This window comes from Lepeophtheirus salmonis, chromosome 7 (assembly GCF_016086655.4).
Source record: "Lepeophtheirus salmonis chromosome 7, UVic_Lsal_1.4, whole genome shotgun sequence".
In the NCBI taxonomy this organism is placed as follows: Eukaryota; Metazoa; Arthropoda; class Copepoda; order Siphonostomatoida; family Caligidae; genus Lepeophtheirus; species Lepeophtheirus salmonis.
In genome coordinates this window covers 16,626,592-16,647,682 of record NC_052137.2, presented here as the reverse complement: position 1 = coordinate 16,647,682, position 21,091 = coordinate 16,626,592, and the positions used below count along the sequence as shown (strand labels likewise).

Genomic DNA, 21,091 nt, shown 5'->3' with positions numbered 1-21,091 from the left:
GTAACTACGAAAATCTAACAATATGAACTCAAAATGAACCAAAGAATGTTGTGTGTAAATGAACAGTTGGTTTTTGGTGAACAAAATACTGTTCAAGCCAAGTCTTTTGGCTTGATAAACGTTATTTACCAGCAAAATCCATTGTTGAAAAATGGTTACCTAAATTCATACGAGGCAGAATGAGCGTCGAAGAATATATATCAATATATTTAATGATGATTCATGCTCCAATACTATGTAATTATCTATTCCAATGACAAACACATTTTGATAATTATAGAGTCAGAGACGACCTCGGGATAGAGAAGTGTTAATCAGGACTTGAACAGATACATATAACCTCTAACATGTTTGATCCAAACGATTGATTCATTCACATTGTTCATTTAGTGGCTTAGAAAATGATTTTTGTTACAACAAATTTTTCAAGGCTAACACAGAAACTCGGCCAGGAGGCCTACTATAAGGTACTTAGGTACACCATCTTGCAACGCCTGAAGACCAGCTACCCAAAGGGTAACTACGTATGAACTCAGGACGGTGCTCCCTCTCACATGTCCACCAAATACCAAAAGTTCTGCACAGATAACATGGCTCAACTCTGATCTAATTAGATTAGGGCCCCTTCCTCACTAGATTTGTAACCTTTGGACTTTTCTATATAGTACTTTGGAGAGGGAAACCAATAGGAGCTCATACACAAATGTGCACTGACGGAAGTCGTCCATAGTGGTTGCATGGGACAACTTGTCGGATGAGTTTTTCATCAAATTCTACATCGCCTTCAGGTGACGTGTTAAGGCTCTGATTGTCAATGAAATTGGCGATATTGAGTAAAAAAGTTTTGCAAAAACCTTGTCTAAATGTTTTGTTAGCATTATTTTTTGTGTCTATTATTTAAGATATAATATTATTGATGTATATCTAAATCCATCTCTCGAGTCAATGTTTTGCTGCCCTACCCTATAAATCCGAACAAAAAAATATTTTGATCAAATGAATCATTAATATTATATTCTAAATAGTAATAAAATAGTTTATGTGTGGGTGTGTGATATAAGTCCTGCTTAGAAAAACGATGATAAAAACTTATATTTCATAAACGGAGAAGATACAGACTTTATCCATGCAATAAAAGTTATTCTGAATTCTGTGTTATGTACGTTTCATTTTGATCCAACCAGGTTCCTGGGATCTGGAGGGCCAGTTTGTTTTCTTGCTAATAAGTTGACTTCTTCATAAAAAAAGATAGATTCCCCTTGTTTCAAAGTTATTTTTAAGGTAGGGTTTGCATTTTCGAAAATGCACCAAAGTAATTAAAAATACAATAAAAACGAAAGATTGTATTAACAGAAAAAGAGAGAACGTACAATATTAAATACGAATTAAAAAAGGGAAGTGCGTAAATGAAGGAAAACGAGGATTGGCGAGTTAGTCTTCTTCATAATTGTAGAAGAAGGAACAAGTCGAGTTAGCAAAGACAATGACAATAAATAAATCACATTTTCACATTTGAAGAAATTACTTTATATTTACGAAAATCAGTATTTTCACATGGTCAGTTATAGGTATGTTGCCTTTTCAAGAGTGTCAAAAGATGTGATTATATTTGTTAAGATTTAAATATCTTTATTTTAACTGAGTAAAAATGATCATTCCTTTATAAGAAAAGAAAAAAGGGAAAAAGAATACAAGGTACTATGACGAATATTTAACATCATCTAAACAAGTCGAACTCCTACACTACTCCCCCTAGACGATAGAGATCGTTTAGTTAGTAACACACGATAAAAGGCATCATAAAAACATTGACTAATAAACAAATATTCATTCTGTAAACACCCATCCATAATGAACTTGTGAACTGTGTTCCTCGGTCAGACAAAATGGTTTCTGGAACTCCAAACCTCGAAATCCAACCACACAAAAAAATTACTGACTATTGTCGTGGGGATTATATCTGGAATAGGTATAACTTCTGGCCACCTTGTGAAAGGATCCTTAATAGTTAGGGAATAGTGTTGTCCCTGAATTAGCGAGAATGGACCGATTATGTCTACGTAAATAAAGGAAAGTCTTTCAGATGGAGGATTGAAAGACGACGTTGGTTTTGATGTCCTGAAAGGTTTGGTTTTCTGACAACCTAAACACTCTCTAGTGAAGTTTCTGACGTCTGCTCGCAAATTAGACTAAGTGTAAAAAAGTGAAAACCTCCTTAATGTTTCTTTGAATCCCGGAGGACTATCCTTGTGTACAGAATGCACGATTCTTTGACGCAATTCTGGGGATGACACAGCCACATGGAATGCGTCAGCATTGCCAAAACCAGCAAGTTGGTTTCCTGCAATGTATTTAAAAGAAGGTTTAATTTTAAACTTAAGTAAGTTAGGATCCTGTTTCTTTTTATCCTCAATTATATCTTCGATGAAGGTTGGGCCTATTGTGATGTTATGTATACTTCTAGAAAGAATGTCTGCAGTATGATTTAATTTTCCAGAAACTTGTTTGATATCACAATTGAATTCTGCTATGAATCCAAAAGTACGGAACTGTGTTGGTGTCCAAGAGTGATTGCGAATGTCAATCCCAGTGACTGAAGGTTTGTGCCCATGAAAACATTTTATTAACTTGTCCATCCAAAGCCCATAGAAAATGCTTCATGCTTTCTTTAACACTGAATAATTCCCTATCAAACGTAGAATATTTCTGTTCTGTCGTTGAAAGAGCCTGAGACCAAAAAGTTAGAGGCTGCCAGTGTTTATTTACATTTTGCTCGAGAATAGCTCCCATCCCTGTATCAGATACATCAATCGTCAGGGCTAAAGGCAATGAACTATCTTTGAAAGCAAGTTGAGTACTTTTAGACAAACTATTTTTAATACTTTGAAAGGCGTTTTCATGTTCTGTATTCCACTTAAACTTTACATTTTTCTTTAACAGGTTGTACAAATGAACTGTCCATTGAGACAATCTTTTGATGAACTGAGAGTAATATTGTGCCATGACCAAAATTCTATGTAGTTCATCTTTTGATTTTGGAGTTGGTACTTTTTGGATTGCCTTTACCTTACATTCTAGAGGCCTCACCCCTTTTGATGAAATAGAATGTCCTAGGAAGTCTACCGATTTCATAAAAAACTCACATTTTTCAGGGGAGAGAGTCATACCAGCTGTTTTAAGTCTAGATAAAACCACGTTCCACGTTTTCTAATGCTCATCCATCGACTCCGAATCGACAAGGATATCCTCAAGGCACACAAACACTTATGCAATTCCTCGTGGAATTGAATCGATTAGTCTCTGAAATGTTTGACCAGCATTTTTAAGACCAAAAAGCATCCTCAAATATTCATATGAACCAAATGGCAGAATGATTGCAGTTTTATTTATAGAAGTGTTATTCATAGGTATTTAGTTATACGCTCTGTGTAAATCCATTTTACTAAAAACAGCCAAACTTTTAGATTAGCCACCAAATCTCTTAGATTTGAGAGGGGATACCGATCAAGGTCCGTCATCCTATTTAATTGACAATAGTCACCTTACATTCGCCAGCTTTCTTTGGGGTTTGGAACGACGTGAATAGCCGAAAAAAATCAGGAGAAGACGATCGTAGGATTCCTTTCTTCAACAAATCGTTGATTTCGTCTCGTACAAAATTTAACTTCTCACCATCTAACTTGTGAGATTTCGCAAAGCAAGGAGGACATTATTATATATCAATTTGATTTCTTGAGTATTGCATAGTTCTGGAATGAAGCATGGTTCATCCTGGAATAACTATTTTTTGAAAATATCAACTCCAACTCTGAAATTATATAAAAAATCTGCCCTTAAAATTGGACGACCACTTTGTACCAAAATAAATTTCCATTGGAAATCTCCTAGATTTTCTAGATTGAGAGTTAAAGTTGTTGTACCAATAACATCAACAAGGGCCCCTCCATATCCAATAATAAGAGGGAGTTTTTCTCAAACAATACTTTTATATTTTTTAAATGGAATAACAGACACTTGCGCTCCTGTATCTACCAGAAAGTTAATCAGATTTGAATTGTCTTTGATGAAAAAGAAGTTTGATATTTATTTACAACCTCGATCCTGTGCAACCGAGGGCAATTTAGTTTTTTGAAACAAGTACAAAAAAAGGGCAACTAGCTCCTGAACAGGTAGTTGCGTTCATTCCAAATTTAGAATGGTTATAGCTGATATCTTTGTTCTCCTTAGATTTAGTAAATTTGGACGTGTTATGAAGAGGTTTTTTGAAAACATGATGAGGCGAAGCTGACGAGTCTTCAACAGTGGAAATATGTGAATTTCTAAGTTCTTTGGCTGCAACACACATTTGCTTCAACTCTTCAAGTGAATGGGACTGTGCTCTCAAGTACCCATGTTGGTCTTTAGGAACATTTCTGATGAGGGCCTCCTGTAGTAAATGATGATGCAAATCATGGATGTATTCTACCTGAAGGTGAGAGACCATATTTCTGTAAAATTGCCTTTTTTGCACAATCATGCATGAGAGTCATTCTTTTTAATAGGAATAGATCTAAAAACTTCACCCGGTAAAGCTGAAGCCATTAAACAATATTTGGTCTGATCATCATCGATCTTACTCATCAAATAATCCACCTCAATTCTTCGAAACCAATTTTCCGGATCCATCGTCGATAATTTGGGAAGACGTAGTCCTGCTACGGCAAGAGTTAAGTTGCTGACCTCTTCCACTACGTACTTTTGTTCGATCTGAGGGACATTGTCCGCATGGTCTTGACCATCAGAATGATATTTTTTTAGGAGGCATGATATCACGTCGGAGTCACGAATTTTAAGATTTAAATATCTTGATTTTAACTGAATAAAAATGATCATTCCTTTATACGAAAATAAGAAGGAAACAAGTAAACAAGGTACTATGGTGAATATTTAATATCATCTAAACAAGTCGAACTCCTACATATTTACATCAAACGGACAGATGTATACAACAAATTTTGTAAACAAGGAGGCTTTACAATAGAAATTTACCTATTATATGTTCATGTTTATAGTAGATCGTTTTACTTTAGAATTTTACCATAAACAAACTAAATACCTTTTTAATTTTTCATTGGTTATCTTTAAGATAGCATGTTTGCGCTAGTTATGTTTAATATTAAAAAATTAAATTATAGTGATGGAGAATATAATAACTTACGTTATAGAAAAGTTTTCAATGTACAGGGTGTCCAGGATAAATTGGAACTATCTTAAAATTCAACCTGCTTGATAAAAATGAAATTTGGAGTGTATTTGTTAATATGAAAAAGTTAGACATGATATTAAACAATAAATTTATTCAACATGTCCTCCCTCAGCAGCCACCATCTTCTCCATCCTGCCCCTAGAAGAATTTGCATGCCCTGATGACTTCAGCGGAATCGACAGCATTCGACTCCCTCGTAATGGAGCCCTTCAGGGCCGCGATGCTCTTGTGGCTGACCTTGCACACCTCCCTCTCCAACTTCCCCTACCAGTAGTAACCCCACGGATTGAGGTCGGGTGAGTTGGAGGGCCAGGTGTTGCGATCCCAGAAAGTGATGTTGTGGGAGTTGAAGAGGTTAGTGGTCCTGATGGCGATGTGTGCGGGCGCTGAGCCTTGTTGGAATATGAACTCCCTCCCAAAGGCTGTATCCTTCATCCAGGGGATGACGAACTCCTCCATGACTTCACAGTACCTTATTGCGTTAACCCTTTCCTTGGGGTTGAAGAAGAAAGGAGGCATCGCCTCACCGGTGCTGCAGATGACACCCAGGGGCATCACGGAGGCCGGGAACTTTGTGATGAATACAGCAGGGACCTTTTCTCTCTCCTTGGCAAGCCACCTGTCATTCTGGACGTTGTAGCTTCTGTCGACAGTCCAGTTCTTCTCGTCGGAGAAGAAGATTATTCTTCCTCCATGGCTCTTCAGGTCATTGAGGAGACTCTTACCGTTGGTGAGCCTGGTGGCCTTCATGGATGCCGTGAGGATGTGTTGTTTTGCCATTCGGTATTACCTGTACCCGAGGTCCTCATTCACAGCATCGGAGACCAGCTGCTTGCTCACTCCACGGTTCTTGGCCAACCTGAGCAAGGAAGTTCCCGGCGAAGCCTTGATGGACTTCCGGAGGCCTTCAAGGAAGTGGGGAGTGCGGATTCGGTCACTTCTCATGTTGTGGGCCTTGCGGCAGACCTTCCCCTCAACCCCGTAGGGATTGAAGACCCGGTACACCGTGGTCTTGGGGTAGTTAAGAAGCTTGTAGATAGCAGAGGCTTGTGTCCCGCGTGAGCCAATTCGAAGATGGCGTCTCTCCTTGTTTGTTCCATGATGACTATTGTTTTTTGTCAAAACAATTGTGGTGGAAGTTATAGTGTATTGTTCACGCAACCTTTTATATTAGTATGATTTAACCCCAAATATCCACATTATGGATCTGGATGAAGTTTAAAGTAGTTCCAATTTATCGTGGACACCCTGTTTAACTTTAAAAAAAACTATTTAAAAAATATGCATCTCCAAGGATTTTTCTTCCATTTTGTATTTTTTAAGTGATGCCATTATGAAATATTAAAAATTTCTACTCATCGTGAATGGATCCCATTATTATTTCGATCCTGGTATTTCATTCTCAAGGAAGGAGCTCACTCTACTCTTTTATAAGGTCTGGTAGTTTCTTCATATGAATGATCTTCCTTTCGTCCCTCATGGAATTGGGAATCCGAATTCGAACATCTCTTGAGATGGATGATCAAGTTAGTAGTATATTCCTTCGATAGCCTCGATCTTCCTTTTACGAGGCATGGCGTCATGAAATTGACATTGAAATTGGGGGGAAAATATGACGATAATGGTCACTATTTGCTAATAAAGGGGGCACTACAAAAATGGAAATAAAATCCTTGGAAATGCAAGTTTTTTAAATAGTTATACATTGAATATTTTTCAATAATATTCCTCCTCAACTGAGATCATTTTTTGAGCATGCGCTCATAGATAAATTCGAGGATTTTCTTCAATCTATTTATACAAAATTCACCCCCCCCCCTCCACCCCCCTAATTGTTTCTCTGTGGATATGTAAGAGATATAGATGTTTTTATAACATATAATGAAAAATTAATGTGAGTGTGCTTGAGGTAGATATATTAGTTAAGTATATTTATGAATGTATTCGATGGAAACAACCTTAGTTACTTATAAATTATATACAACAAATCCTCTTCCTTCACTACAAACATAATGTATTTTCCCTCCCCTCCTCAACCCCCTAAGGGTACCTTATTTTCCCATTTATTGTTCTCATTCCACATGTAATTGCCTTTTGATTCTGTGGTAGTCGTCGCATGAGAAATCATGGATTCTGACAACAGATGAAGAAGAAAAAAAAACACGTTTTAACCTTCAAAATTTCGTGATGTGAATGAACTTTGATATTTTTGTATTTCTCTCTTTCTTATCATATTTGTTTTATTTTTAAGATACTATAATATTATACTAGTCGTTTGTATGTATGTATGTATGTCCGTCTCTTCGTCCGCTAATAAAAACGCGTAGGATAGGGTATTTATTTCAAAAACAGAGACAAATACAGCCCTGAGACATAAAATAAAAGTTGTTTAAAATTCTGAGTTACGTATCTAAGGTTATGTTTTATTCTGGACAGACGAGATTCCTGGGCTCTGGAGGACAAGTTTTTTTGTTTTTTTTTTCGCAAATAAGTTGATTTTTTTCATTAAAAAAAGATCGATTCCCCGTGACTCATAGTATTTTTAAGGTATGGGTCTTAGATTCGAAAATGCACCAAAAAAGTTAAAAATCCAAAAACCAAAAAAAAATAGATAGTACCTATGTTATATACGAATTAAAAAAAGGAATTATGAAGAGGATTAGTGAGTTTGTCCAGGTTTTTTTTTCCTGTCAAATAATTAAAATTCAAATAAATAATGTTTTTTTATCATTTATGTTTGTCTATTTAAATCGAATGTAAAAGTACCTAATTAATTCCAGAACAATAACTAAAAAACCCCAAATATATTTATAATGAAACCCAGAAAATAAGCAAAACCCTAGTTGTGGCCTCCTGGATTTGATAAAAAAAAGTTTAAGTTTGTCAAATTTACTCAATTTACAGTTGCATCTGCTTTGAAGATGACTGAACAAATTGGCACTCACTCGTCAACTACTTTAAAAGCGACAATACTATGATATAAATGGTTAAAATTCGGTAGATCAAATAGTCGGTTACAGTAACCAATCAACAGATTGATACGTAAGAATCCTTTCAATACGTTACTTAATCAAAATTAATGATAAATACATTTTTTGATTTTTTTTGTTGAAGTTTCTTTTTGATTAATCCCAGATACAAAGTTTATTTTATTGCGATGTATTATAATAACCTTTGTTTAATGTTATGTAAATCAAACTCTTTTCTATCCCAATGTCATTAAACTAACATATTCCTAACTGTACCAAATTTAGAGTAAAGTGAAGATTGCTTAATAGATGCACAAACTACATCTTCCCTTGTGCTTCTTAGTAAAACTGGAAGGTTTTGTCATCACCAAATGAAATCAATTTACCGACAAATAAATTAGTATCCGGTGTAATATCTTGATGTGTTCGATCCTATGCTTCAATAGAATGTTTATGGGCCATTGTAGGTACTTCAAAATAATACCAAATTGGAATCCTTTTTAACACCTTCCATAAGATTTGCCGAAATCACAGAAGAATCAACTAGTTCATGCAATCTTCCCTTCACTTCTTATTTTTAATAGTAGAGTGTTGTACAAAAATGTTACAATCTGAGTAAACTGCGCAGCAGCAGGAGGAAGAGGAAGATTCAGAAGTTAATTTTTGTTTACATAAGATATTTTCTTCAAAATAATAAGAAAATATGTAGTAGTACTACAACAGGGGTATCCGAAAGGGTGGGTTGGAGGGGCTGTAGACCCACCAAATGGAGTAATTTGTGTTTTTTACTCGAATTTTTATTCGTCAGGATGAAAAAATTTAATACGAAAATAGAATTAAAATTTTGTTTTTGAAAGATTTCTTTTCTGTAAAAAAAGTTTATTCGGGCAAATTATGCAGCAAAAAAAAAATAATTGAATTTTTGAAATTTTTTGTGAATAGATGTTTGAATTTTTTTTCCACGAAATTTAATATTTGATATATTTTTTCAAAAAATAATAATTTTTTACTTCTTATTCCAAAAAAAAAAAAAAAAATTCTGGGAGTAGCTAGTGATTTCTGAAATTTTTTTCAAAAAATTAAATATTTGAAGTTTTTTGTGAACAGGTGTAGATTTTTGAAATTTATTAAAAAAATGATAATATATATATAAAGATATAGATAAATTGATAGGAAAACATTTATATTTATTTTCCTCAAAATATCCTTACGTTGTTGTTGTTCTTGAGAAAACAACGGTACATCTTATAGTTCAATGTAGATTCTATTTTGTAGAACATAGCTTTATTCCTTTACAGCACACAGCAATAACTAAAAGAAGAAAGATATTTGTTTACAATTGGATTTAAGATATTTACGTAATTACAACACATGGATTATCATCATCATTTCTCCTACTCCAGGTGAACATCCTGGTTCAGGTCAAAAAGATACGCAACTGCATATTATGTGGCATGTCAACACAAAATCCAGCCTGAATGATCTTTTTGTTAGTAATGAGCCACGAGCAAAACTTGTCCATTGGTACTCGAGTTTTATGAAGTAAACAATAGAAGACACTGACAAATACAAAAAAAACTCGGCTGGTGTACTGAAAATGAGAGTATTTAATAGGAACTCGTCACTACTTATGATAGCACTTTTTTATTTTTCAAAGACATTAAATTGGCCTCCACAGGATTATATATATATATGCTAGGGGTAATGTGGAAAACCAGGCATTTTGCAAAGGACTACCGTGTGCAACAGAGAAGAGCTAATCACAAGCAAGAAGAACAAGCAAACAGGATGATGCAACTCACCTCAAGGCAATTTAAGTGCTTGAAGTCCAAATTCCAAGTATCAACCGTCGAAAAACAGATCCCCACTACGTCTTGGCTGCTGTGATCCATGAAGCAGAGAACGAATATTATAGATTAGGGACAAAAAATAATGTCATAAAACAGCTCAATTTAAGAAAGCAGTTTGAACCTTGCAAGGAGTCATTCCTCAGTGTTGAAGAAGTTCCCAGAGAGAAGGAAGTTACATTGCGACTGATCACATCAATTCTGTAGGATGAAAATGGACAAAGTTTTAAACGGTTCAATGGCACAGACTCCAAAGAAATAAGTTATCTGCAAAAAAAAAAAGACACCTCTGTAATAGTAAATGTCATAATAGCAGAACATGCTGCAAAAGTAGTTTATTTCCTGAATGTGTTTATGTTTAGGATAAATCAAGTAAAAATGTTTAGGTAATATGTTCAAAAGAATGATTTTTTGAAAGTATTCCATTTGATTTTGAAAAATATATCTAAACAAGTTGATTGTTTACGTCTATTTTGAAGAAATTAATAAAGTTCGTATGAAATATACAACCGTGAAGTTAGAATATTATCAAATAGGATCAAGAATTCTAATTTAAATTTTTATTAGATCTCTATTTATTGCTGTAGTCATCCTGACATACCCACATTTTTTGACGTTCTTTCAAATTGCTCACCCTTTTGGCTTACATTTTAGTATTAAAAAAAACACCTGAACCCTCCAGCTGTAGAGGAGCCGATCGACGGTCATAAACCATCACCATTTATTTACACATACCTTTACAGAGACCACTAAGTATAATACCGAAAAAAGTTCAATCCGTTGCTCGTGTGAATATCGAAGATTCTTGATGCTAAACGAAGAAGTGGCGAATGTATTATAGGATATTGAAAGAGGTTATTGATTCTTAAGAAAGCTGTGTCAGTGGGTAATAATACAACTTTTGGGCCAGGGATTCCCTTGCACAACCCGTGGGCAGGGGTGTATCATAGGATGTTAGAAAGCTCCTTGAGGATAGCAGCTGCAGGATATCGATGGGCTTGCGTAATCTGTGGGCCGAGGTGTTTCATAATGTGTTTCAAGGGGTCATTGATACTCAAGATAGTGGTGGCGATAGTTTTTGATCCACCCGCAAAATCTGTTGACCGAGTTATATTTTGCAAAAAATATAAAAAAAAGGAGTCTCTAGAGACAATTTCTTATCATACTATATATGGTATACTACTATGGGGTCTGAATGCAGAACCCATCAAGTTAAATTTCCTGAAAAATGGATAGATAAAACAAAACTATTACATATAAATTAATGTTAATTTTAGACCAAATATATATAAAGACCAAATTTAATTTTTCAAAGCCAAACTTCTTTAAAAAATCTAGACTGTTAACTCTGTTGAAGTCTAAAAAAATATGAGATACCGTCAAATATTTTTCAATGTTTGTATGTGTTATGAGCGCTCTAAACGTTTTGATGATATTGCGATAATTTTGCTAAAATATACTTCTTGAAGTGAGAATGAATAGTGGGCCATACCTAAACATTTGGGGGGCCGCTATGTTTCCTGTTATCCACAGGTTGGAAATCCCTACACTAGATTATCAAATTGTTTTCAATGAAATATTATCTTAATCAAATCCTTAATAATCAAATTGCTAGCAATGAATTGTTTAATACTCAAATTACTCACAATAATTTTATATGACAATGTAAATGAACTTAAAATGACAACTGATTACTCTATTGGAAATTTTATTGATTGCCTGGGCATTTTGCACATTGCTCGTAGCATAAATATATTGTTTTTTATTTGAGGAGGGGGATTCTTTTTTGAAATAGTTTTGAAAAAAATCCAAAAATTAATATTTTTGAAAAAAAATCCAAAAATTAATATTTTTTGAAAAAAAATTCATAAATCTATAGCTATTCACAAAAAATTAAATATTTAAAAAAATTGAAGTTCAAATATTTAGTTTTTTTCGAAAAAAAATTTTAAAAATATATTTTTAGAAAAAACCTTTAAAAATCGATAGACACTCAAAGAAAGTTAAATTTTTGGAAAAAAATTTCAAAATCCACAGTTATTCACAAAAAGTTCTATTTTTGAAAGAAATTACATATGTGAAACTAATGTGAAAAATATTTCAAAAATTCAAAGCTCTTCACAAATAAATGAATTTTTTTGAAAAAAAAATTTCAAAAATTATATTTTTAGAAAAAAAATTCAAAAATTATATTTTTGGCACTGCTGCATAATTTGCCTGAATAACAAAGTTTTTTGGTAGACGGGTTATTGCGGGTAATGAATCTTTGGACCTGAGTAAACTCGGGTAATAATTTGAGTACTTAAAGAATTTCATTGATACTCGAGTATTTTTTTTAAACCCGTGGGTAATCAATAACAAAGTATTATATAATTTATCTTGTTATAAACAATTTTATAGTTTTTTAATCATAAAATAAGCAATAATACAAAAGAATTATACATTAAGGTTAATGAAGTAGTCGCTTTGCATTTGTGCCTCGTTTTGTCAATGTTGAAATTGACTTAACATTATTCCTAAGGTCATCTAAGCCAGTATTATTCTTCATCCTCTCTTGAGCTACCAAATTAAGAGAGTGGCAAAACAGCTGACATGATTGATGTTGCTGTTTTTTTCATTCGCGAAGCAGTTGTTAACATGGTCAAGAAGTTCTCATCAAAGCTGGGATAAGGTTCAGGGTGAGATTTGAGACTGAGGTTCAAGCTGGAGGTTTGTGTGTTTGACTTCACTATGGACCCCTACATTTATGAGCAAAATTTTTGTGAATTCCTAACTTAATTTTAGGTAATAGATTGTAATATACATTATAAGGAAAAAAATGGGATGTCACTCGGAAAATTTGCTGTTTCAAATATTTTGGTGACCCAAATATATATTACAGTAAAGTTTGTCTTGATGTTTGTCAAGGCCTCATTTTTGAGTGTGCGCTTATTATCTTGGAACTGCGTGGTGTATTTGATCTAATAAATAACAATGTAGTAACGAGTGTGTGTAGCTAAAGTTCATATTAAAAAAGAAATGAAAAAGGGAAGTACATATGTAAATATTTGGTTGTAAATACCAAGCATCTATCAGCGTACGAGTTTTTTTTATTGCTAGCAGTGTTCTTATAATTATTATTTCATTGTTGGAGAGAGAATATCTAAGCGTATTTAGGGATGTGAATATTGGTTAAATTGAGTTGAGCGTTAGCTTAAAAAAGTATATGATGGTAAGATGATTAATTATGCCTCCCTATTTGTAGTATTCCATTGCATCAGTGAGCAACAGTTCATGAATTAGTGAATTAGTTCACAGTTAGTGATGAAAATTGGGAGTATTTTCAACTCGCCCTTTTTTTTTGGAGTTGACAAACTGAAGAGTGAATTTTATTTTTCTAGGTTGTTGTCATTATTATTTAATTCATGAGAAGTGAACTTTCTTTTCTATCTCATACAATATATCAATGATACACATACGAAAATTTGCGTATGCTCATAAAAGATGGGGATGAACCCTACGGATTTGTTGCAGAGTTTTAATTGTAAGTCCATGTTAGACTCAGAGTAGAAATGAGGATCGTCATCGGAGAAATTCTTATCCATGTCTTTGTTTGTTACCATCACCACCTTGTCACAGCTTCTCATAGTTGATCTAATGCAAATTCATGACAGCTAAGATGCTTTCATCCCAACTTGTCTGGGTTATTATGTCCACATAATTATTATCCACAGTTAGTCTCAAAAAGTTGACAACTATGGTTTCTTACTTCGGATATTTTATTTTCAACAGATTCTGAAAGTCAGATGTCATTTTTACTCTCGCTTATTTTTGGTGTAAATTATTTTAAAGAGACATATTAAAGTAAATATATATGAATTTAAATACAATTACCATATATTCCCTACATTAATACTATTTTAAATGTAGGAGGTTCTCCCCTTTATAGCAGTAATTCATCCCCCATCAAAAAAAAACAAAAAAACATGTAACAGGTAGTTGATATCAACAATGGTCTTAATTCAGTAGTGAGTCTGTTTTTCTTTCAACAAACAATTTTATTTTCTGTTCATGTTCTTCACTGTTGAAATAAATCCACCATTTAAATTATCGACCATTATTTTCTTTTTTGGCAGGAAAACTTACAAAATCGAAAAGGTGCCCAATACCCATACTTACGAATAAATGAACTATTAGATGCTTTTCTCCGAACCCCCTACCTTTTCATACATCAATTCATCTAAAACTAAATTAATTATAAAAATATTTTCCTTAACAATAGATGAAGTCAACAGGAGTGTGCGACCTCGACATAAGAATAGTTTACTATTTACCTATATCAAGGAAGGTTATTTTCAAGGAAATAAACATACTATTTATATTTCAAGTATTTTAATGACAAAGGTTGCAAATTATCCATAATGTTATGTAGACAAATAAAATTGAATAAACAGATTTAAGCAAATTAATTACGTGGAAAAAAATATGGAATTTATATCATAAGGTCATATTAACTCAGGGCCATAGGAATTAATTTTCATGTGGATGTTGAAATCTGGCGAGGGGGGCCACATATTTTTTGGGGGTCGAGGTATAACTAGTCATGATATGTAATAAAAAACTAATATAATTTATGTATCCCTGTCTTTGTAAGCTTGAGTTTATACAAATACTCCTTTTTTTTCTTTTGCATCATATGTTTATCACGGGTATATGTCCCCAAATGAGTCACTTTTGAATGTGCACTTAATATTTTAGAACTACGAGATCTAAAACAACAATGTAGCTCGGAGTGTCCGCATTATATAAAAAAGAACAGAATCGGGTACTACAAGTCTAGAGTTGGGATTGCTCAAAAAAACCGGAAAACAATATCGTCAATGCCAATTTGGAAAGTGTATTGGAGGAGAACAGCTCACCTACATTCAGTTCTAACGAGGAAGGAGGGGGAGAAAGAAATAAAGTCGGACATTGGCAAGAATTACTCCAATGTCGATCCTTATTTTTTTTTCAATGTTCCTTCAATTAGTCAGATGGAGCTGTACTGATAATGTATAAATATTACAATTACTCCATCTGACCCGCGAATTCCAAATAACAGCTTAGGAAAACAAAATTCATTCTTCACATTATAAACGAAAAAAACAAGACAACGGGCGAGCTAAAAATACGCCAAAATTTCATCACTGTACATATCCTTATTATTGAAGCAAAAATTGTCTGTCTGTTTGTCACCATAGACAACTACGTGGAATGCAGAGTAATCCCACCAGTAGTTCATTAAGGTACATTACCAAATCTATCATACATGTACAACAGGGGTTGTCAACCTATGGTACACGTGCCACTGATGGCACGCGGAGGGATATTCACTGACACGCGCAAATTAAAACATATTCACGTATTTTGGGTGTGTATTTTACCATTATTACTGATAGTTGCACACTCATTGATTAGAAATGTTGAAGTTGGCACTCCATGTCTCAAACCCCCCTGTTGTACACTCTAAATATAATTCATTTCAGAGAACTTTTACATTTCACAATAAAGAGGTTCTGTGCCTTGTTATCATAAGAGGGAGAAGGTTATATAAGTTTCTACTTGAGGGGGGGGGGGTACTCTGTTCTTACACTCACCCGTAGTAATCGGCCTCTTATGACTCCATATCTAATGTAACTACTAATTGAATAGCTCTGATTTATAAGAGAGAGACTAGGGTTAGTATACGACATTGTCCAGAGGAAGTATGTTTCGTCCAACAACAGACAAAACACTGCTTGAACAATATAGAAGATAAGTCCCCAAGAAATCCTAAGTGACCATCTCCCTTTTTCACGAACACATTCACGCGTAGCTATTCAATACTTAGCTGTTCTCTCCTCAAGAATGAAAGACCAATAATAACAGCTTGATTTTTTTCAAATATACAAGCAGTGCTTTAGTCTTGAGAGTGCTCCCTGGCTGTGCTTTACCTATACGCGCTCGTTAGTAAACCTCGTCTAAAGTCACATTCATTATTTTTTATGTGATTAGTGAAAGTCACCAATCATTTGTTTCAAAGAGCTTGTTGTTAAAAATGAATCCTCATCCGACACACAAACCTTCCTTTATTAATATAGATTAGTTATAACCAACTCATTAGCGATGATTTATCTAATATTCCTTCATTAATTAAAAAACACATTTTTTAGAAATATAGAAATGTTTTCCTATTGTGATATAAAAAAAGAAAGGGATTTTATTGATAATATAAATAAATGATCGTATACTTATGCTGCATGCAGAGGGCAGTTGAAAATTAGAGTCATGGTCACGCAAATATATATATATATATTTCTTGCTTTTTAATCATTTAAGAGTGGTTCAGGATACATGGATATGATGTGGTTTTACGTTGAATGACACATAATGACTTAATCCATTATATAAATATAAACATATTATTTGAAATTTTTTTTTCCCACATAAATAGGAATTTTATATATCTACGTAGGTATTTTTCATTCTGGATGAACAGGAAGAAATCATCATGAATAATGAATATGTCTTGTACAAGTCGTAACTTGTACAAGCAGATTATACAAGTTGCAATAAAAAAATGCGATGAACAATTTAATATATTTATTTCTAGCGGTGATTTCCGGCGTTGCTCGTAGTTATTAGGCATCGACAAACAGACAAAATTTTGCTTTAATAACATAAAAAATAACTTCCAAACAAATCCTTGGCTTCATACTCCATTTTATATGAGCACACTCACACATAGCACTCTACTCAATGCTTAGAAGCTATCTCCTCAAGAATAAAAAATATAATTATAACCAAGGTTAATAGAAATACAAGGTTATACCATCATGTAATCGGGCTTGCATTAATTTTCAATCCGATGTATTGTACCGACTCCGATTTTGCAACAATTTTGTACCAATTTTGTATGCAATTATATCCTCCAATGGAGAGCTTTCTAAGGAATGAGCACCTCTATTTATATTATCTCGGAATATGTGTCACTATTCGTTGGTTCTATGTACAGAAAAATGATTATATTTATATTTTGTAAGCAATAATAAATCCTCCTTTGATGTTGTTCAAGATCAAAATGTGCCTCCTCAATTTTGATAAATTTTCTCATGAGAGAAGATATTCTTAGTTATTATCTGATGCGTAGAGTCTTCCAAATGAGGATCAGTACTATATACATGAATGATCATGGAAGCATAATTCTATGTTGCATAGCTCTAATAATCCAAAAGAGTATTAGGAATACAATTTTTCTGATGTTAATTTACCTTCTCCTTCCTCATTTGATTTTCTAAAATTCCATGTTTCTCTTCGTACAACAGGCTTCACGTGGTTGAATATGGTTAGAATATCCCCAAAATAAAGCTTTCTTAGTGGTTCAATTTTTGGAATTGAACCATCTCGATGTGTTTGAGCGTAAGCGCGAATGAGTATTATTCATTTCTTTGAGATACTCCTATCCTGTTAAAAGGACAAAAGCGGGGCATCTTTGTCTTCAGATTTGTTCCAGCATTTAACAGTGCAACATGAAGACATTTCTATCCTAATTTCGGGATTCAGGGTCGATTTATTTTCTTTTCTCAGACTTCTTATTATTAATCTTAAATTATTGAGGACAGAGCACATAATACGGATTGATATAAGTATTGAATTGTTACGTTTGAGCGTGCTCTTGAAAAATGGAGAGTAAAACATAGGATTTATTAGGGAGTTATCTTCTATATTTTGAAATAAAATTTGTCTTGTAGTCGATGCATAATTAGTCCGTGCAATTATTTAATACTATGGCTAGTATTAAATAATATTACCATTATATGGGTTGTATTATTTTGCCGTTTTGTTTACAAACGAATCTAAGTAAACAAAGTTCAAACTCCATTTGTTAAAATTTGTAAGCATGGAAAGTCTGAAAAAAAGTCAAAATGGGTTCTTAAGTTTTATATGGAGTGGCTCTTCCCATAAATACCTCAATCATTAAAATCTATTGGCATTCAATAAGAAATCCATCTTCTCCTTGAATCGCACGTACTGAGAACTTGTTTCTTAAGACTGGCGTATTAAATGGACACACGGAGTTATTTATCATCACACTCAAATTATGTCTCTTTTCATTTAGGACTGTCGTAGTTTCAATGACAGAACCTACAATTTCGTAAATGTGAATTGAACAAGGTTCAGTCACTGAAAAGGAATCAACATAACATAAACATGAAACTTATCTCATAATTTATTAGCACTGACTAACTTCTTTATCTCATAAAAACTCATTCTATCTATCTATTTTTATATTTTTTCACTAATGAATAGTAAAGTAATCAAGCTTCCTTAGATTTAAAATCAAAACTATCTTCTAATTAAAAGGGTCATTTTTACCCCAAAACATCGAAGCCAATTGGAAGATAAAAAAAATATTCCTATTGTTTATTAGAGACTACCAACTTATTCATCTAATAAAAACTGATTCCTTGAATCAACTTTTATATTTTTTCACACATGAATGAAAAAATATTTAAGTTTCGTCTGTGTTTTTAAAATTTTTCTCTGTCATCCGGAAGGGGTGATTTTTTGCCCCAGACTATTTCTCAAATCTGCAGTTGACTAGATTTTCTATTTATGAGGGACTACAAACTGCTTCATCACATAAAAACTGATTCTGTTAATTAATTTATATATTTTTTTTGACTAATAAATAGAAAATGATAAATCTTCCTTAAGTTTAAAAAATCCTCTATTAATAAAAATGGTCATTTTAGGCCAAAAACTTTCAAAACAATTCGGAAGTCATTTTCAGCTATTAAATTAAGCCTTATATTGCGACTTTTTCTTGATTTTTGCAATGACAATATAGTTTAAGCCCTCTAGAACAATCTTAGGGTAAATTTTTTGTAATGTTTTAAAGAAAAAGTCATCAAATATATAATTTAAAAGATGTCTCCATGGGGCTTTATACGTCACAAAACATCTTATCGATCAGTAGTTCGATAAACTTAATACGAGTGGAGGAGAAAGATGAGAGCAGTTCCCTCTTTTGTAGCATACAAAAAAAAGCATGGGGGATAAAAGGCCCTAAATAAGTTGTTAGCTAGCCAATTCTTCCCAACTGTGGAATTACTATATAACATATTGTTGAAAAGTGTTCGCTGCTCAACAAGAGCTACTTATAATTTATACAACCAACGCTCTGAACAATGATGGGGAAGAAGAAGCAGAAAAAAACAAAATACACTGTATGTATATTTTTATGTTAGTGAGGTAATGCCATGATCTGTGTATGCAGATAAATGCATAGATGTATTTTGCATACTTTATCCTTGACTTATTTTCCTTTTGTATCTTTTCAAATGGATACAATTCCATGAAAGAGAAGAAATTCTAATGCCAAACATTAGTATTTTGATTAAGTGTGAGGTCTTTCATGTGTAATTATCAGGTACTCACTAATCATAATTACTTACATAATTACATCCATATAAAATGAATAAGAAGAAATTCCATGTCATAAATTCATTCCCTAAGGCTTTATCAGAGCAATTATTAATGACCTAAGCAGAAAATATATGTATGGATATATTGAAATAAGGTGTACAAGAGACAAGGACTGGATATATAATTGAGTCAGCTGTAGTCCTTATTATCTGTGACGTCATAAAAGTGAAATAATTACCAAAATAATTAATGTTAAACGTCCAGCACGACTTCGTCGGAGATGCACGGAAAAAATCAAGAAGATTAAAAACTAATTATGACTGAAAACTTTATTATTTGTCAAAAATCCCTGTTCAAAGCAAAGTTGATATTGCAAGAAAATGATGTCACGAAATTATATTTAAAATCTGGGATCTTGTCAGTTTTTGATTCGATAGAGTAGGGTCGTCCACAGGATTCTTTTTTTTTGTGTATGGGTTTTTTCCTTCTTTTTTTAGAAAACAAATTCTTAAATTGATTTTGAATAATTTATTATCCATAGAAGGGATTTTTTTAAATTTCTGCATGGGGGGAGGGGCTCCTCCAGCCCCCCCCTGTAGAGGCCCCCATTCTTTTAATAATAATTAGGGAAACCAAAGCTTTGTGTAAGATGGATGCTGCATTTTCTTAATGCTGATCAAAAGCAAATCAGGAACGATTTTATAAGCTCTTTTGTCATCATGGATGAGAAATGGGTCTAAATATATATACTATTTTTTTATGCTGGATCAATTGTGTGGAAGTCAAGGGATATTATGTACAAAATTAAAATCATTTTTGAACCATGAGCCACAGTCTTCCATTATCAGGCCAAAAAAAAAATCATCTTACACCGTTATAGAACCGGAACCGAATTTTCGGTTTTGCAATACAATCTGTAATCTATCACAATATATGATGTTTTCTAGTAACATTTCGCTACTTTTTTAATGTTTTTCCTAATTTGGCCCCTTGTAAAATGTTCATCGCTGGGCCATGGACCCTGTGGTTCCCTCAGACAAAAGTTGTAACGAGTTATTTTCTCGGATCTGTATTTTTTTTCTTCTTAGTTATTATTTGAGCGCGGCTGCACGTTCCCTCATTATAAGCTATAAATTGCGCAAAGAAGGATGTTTTAATTGTCCATTAAATTGGTTTTTATTGTATTAAGAAGAATCATGAAAGATTTTAATATGTTATGCAGAGTTACGTTTTGAAATTGCAAACCCTCCCCCATTTCTTAAGAAAAAGTTAATATAATCGGAATAAAAAATCAAATTACCGGAAAAATTTATTAATATGACGTATGGGTACATCTTTTAATGAAAAGTAATCGTTTTAAAGTTCGATCCTCCAGCAACGACACACTTCTGTATCCTGGAGTGGAAGCTGGAACATACACAACTGATTTTTTCCTGATTAATTAATCCAAACTCATACTCAATGGAGGCTTTGAAGACGTCAATATTGGTATAATGGACTTGACAAGCATTATTCTTGATTACACGCCAAAAATAATAATCGAGGGAATGGAGATCTGGGAATGAGGGCAGCCAAAACTCTTTTGATCCAAATTTGTCAAAAGA

At 33.3% G+C, this 21,091-nt stretch overlaps 1 long non-coding RNA gene across 1 annotated transcript; it reads left to right on the top strand.

The window, feature by feature from the left end:
- The first annotated feature begins 1,424 nt into the window (after nt 1-1,424).
- LOC121121763 (uncharacterized) lies at nt 1,425-5,542 on the top strand. The gene is made up of 3 exons (XR_005865567.2): nt 1,425-4,169; nt 4,228-4,471; nt 4,542-5,542. It is a non-coding gene; the product is annotated as an uncharacterized lncRNA (long non-coding RNA).
- The last annotated feature ends 15,549 nt before the right edge of the window (nt 5,543-21,091 follow it).